This window comes from Triticum dicoccoides, chromosome 1A, assembly GCF_002162155.2.
Source record: "Triticum dicoccoides isolate Atlit2015 ecotype Zavitan chromosome 1A, WEW_v2.0, whole genome shotgun sequence".
NCBI lineage: Eukaryota > Viridiplantae > Streptophyta > Magnoliopsida > Poales > Poaceae > Triticum > Triticum dicoccoides.
In genome coordinates, this window is record NC_041380.1 from 213,307,440 (window position 1) to 213,310,793 (window position 3,354).

A 3,354-nucleotide genomic window follows, 5' to 3' on the forward strand; every position below is an offset into this window, starting at 1 on the left:
AGGCATGACTTAGAGACATAATCACATTGAAGGCATATGTCGCAAGTTAGGCAATCTTCACAACATCCCATGTAATATGATAATAAAAGGGAGATAACAATAGTTGGCTTACACTCGCCATGTCAAACAAGTACATAAATAACATTACATCATCCAAACACTCATGGCCCGACTACGGCGCCAAAATAAAAGAGAACCCAACATGCGACAATGGTCCCAATCACCCCCAACTGGGCACCACTACTGATCATCGGGAAAGGAAACGTAGTATCGTTGAGAGTCTTCGTCGAACTCCCACTTGAGCTCATACGCGTCTCCTGGAGCGGAATCATCAGGCCCTGCATCTGGTGTAATAGTAATCTGTGAGCCATAGGGACTCAGCAATCTCGCACCCTCGCGATCAAGACTATTTAAGCTTATAGGTAAGGCAAGGGTAAATATAAGTGGAGCTGCAGCAAGCGACTAGCAAGTATGGTGGCTAACTTATTCGCAAAAGAGAGCGAGAAGAGGAGGCAAAGCACGAGCGAGAAACTAGAGAGCAACCTGTGCAAACATTACTCCAACACCGTGTCCACTTCCCGGACTCCGCCGAGAAGAGGCCATCACGGTAACACACTCGATTGATTCATTTTTTAATTATTTAAGGTTCAAGTTATCTACAACCGGACATTAACAAATTCCCATCTGCCCATAACCGCGGGCACGGCTTTCAAAAGTTCAATCCCTGCAGGGGAGTCCCAACTTAGCCCATGACAAGCTCTCACGATCAACGAAGGAATAGACCTCCTCCCAAGACATTTCGATCAAACTCGGTATCTCGGTAATTCAAGACACTTCGACAGGTTAAAACAAATCCAGCAACACCGCCGGAATGTGCCGACAAATCCAGATAGGAGCTGCACATATCTCTTTCTCAGGGCACACTCAGATAAGCAATCCGTACAACTAAAACCAGCCCTCGAGTTTCCCCGAGGTGGCGCTGCAAGGGGCTCTAGTTTGGACCAACACTCAGAGGAGCACTGGCCCGGGGGAGGGGTTAAAATAAGATGACCCTTGAGTCTGCAGAACCCAAGGGAAAGAAAAGGCTAGGTGGCAAATGGTAAAACCAAGGTTGGGCATTGCTGGAAAAGCTTTAAACAAGGCGAACTATCCAGGGGTTCCCATTATAAACCAACCGCGTAAGGAACGCAAAATCCGGGAACATAACACCGATATGACGGAAACTAGGGCGGCAAGAGTGGAACAAAACACTAGGCGGGAGGCCGAGCCTTCCACCCTTTTCCAAGTATATAGATGCATTAAGATAACATGGCAATATAATGATATCCCAACAAGTAAATAAATGTCCCAACAAGGAACGGCCTCCAATCTTCACCTGCAACTAGCAATGCTATAAGAGGGGCCGAGCAAAGCGGTGACATAGCCAATCAACGGTTTGCTAGGACATGGTGGACATGGTGGGTTAGAGGTTTGACATGGCAATTTGGGAGGCTTTCAAGCAAGTGGTAGGCATCGTAGCAGTGGCATAGCAAAAGAGCGAGCAAACTAGCATAGCAAAGATAGTAGTGATTTCGAGGGTATGATCATCTTGCCTGCACAGTTGTCAGAGTTGACTGGATCCTCGAAAGCAAACTCAACGGGCTCCTCGTTAGCGAACTCGTCTCCCGGCTCTACCCAAACAAGACAAACAAGCAACAAGGATACAATCAACCACGTGCAAGACCAAGCAATATGATGAAATGATGATATGCTATGCGGGATGCGATGCGGGATGCAAAATGCAAGATATGACAGGAAATGCATTAACCTGGCCTCAATTTGGAAAACCAAGTGTGCCACTGGAAAGATGAGATGAAATCGCTTGAAAACAATATAAAGAATGCCGGAATCGGAGTTACGGTTTGGAAATGGCAAGCGTTTCAATAATGACACCGGTCTACGATTTACAGCAAGTAGGCATCTAAATGCAATGAGATGAACATGCTACAGCAACCAAACATGACAACAAAATACATGGCAGGGAAGCATTTAAGATGCTTAACAAAAGTCTAGCAGTGAGCTACGGCCAATTCATCCATTAACAGGTTCAAACAAGCATGGCAAAAACGCAAATGGTAAAACAGATCTCAGACTTTGTGAAATTAACAATTGTCTGGAATTTCAGATCATATAGCCCTCTTCGGAGCAACAAAACAACATGCTACATGACCTGAACATGACAAAGAAAGACATGGCATAGAGCTACTCAACAAGCTTAACAAAAGTCCCTTAGCTACCTTGAGCCAAAAGGGAGCAGAAAATACAATTGCAAGCATGTGAACATAGCAAAAACATAATCAGTTTTCAGACTTGGTGAAAACTGAAACATGCTGAAACATAACTCACGAAGGCATGTTTACGAGCTCGATGCAGTCACCACGGTGCAATTCATGGCAAGACAAGCATACATCCCTTAAGAAGGAACAAAATGCAAGCTAGACATGGCAAGAACAATGACATAGCATGCACGGATCAACTACAATAATATCGGCAATATCGCAAACAAGTTGACGATCTGCCCAGATTCGCAACGAAGCAAAAGTAGAGCTCGACTTACTCAAGCTAGGTTGCTCCATAATTGCAAACAAATACATGCATGGATAGAGGACTACAATATTAAGAAAACTCCCTTACTGATCATCCTCAAAAGAGGCACGACTCACTAGGAAACAACAAGAACATATGGCATCATGAGATAAACAGCTCCAGGACTTAGTGAAATCAGTAAGTCCCTGAAAACAGAATTAGCAAGTGCACCACTTTGCAAGCTTGCATAAGTCACCACACACATCCTAAAAATACATTGGTTGCACCTTTGGAAAGATGACAAAACCCTTAACAAAACATATGTAGAACTCACGTGCATATCATGCACACAACAATCATGGCAAAAATGACAAAAGTGCTAAACGGAGTAACAGATCTGACAATTAACTCAAGTAGCCCTCTTCTAACAGCATTTCGGGCATCAAGATGAACTCAAATGAAAATGATGCAATGGAATGAAATGATGTACTCTTTGAGATGAACATTTTGATATGCTATATGCCCAAATCGGAGCTACGGATGCAAAGTTACGGAGCCGCGAACATGTGCACTTGGGCTAGGGTTTCTGAGACAGGGAAAAATCAACCCTGATAATTTTCAGATCTGGATCGGGGCGGCGCGCGAACTGAGGTGGCCAGGCTCTCGCCGGAGCTCCTCGCCGGAGGAGGGCGCGGGGCGGCGTCGGGGAGGTCGGAGGAGGCGGCGGCTGGCGGCGCCGGGCCTGGCTCCGGTCGGCGGAGTCCCGCGGCGGAGCGGCGAGCTCCGGGA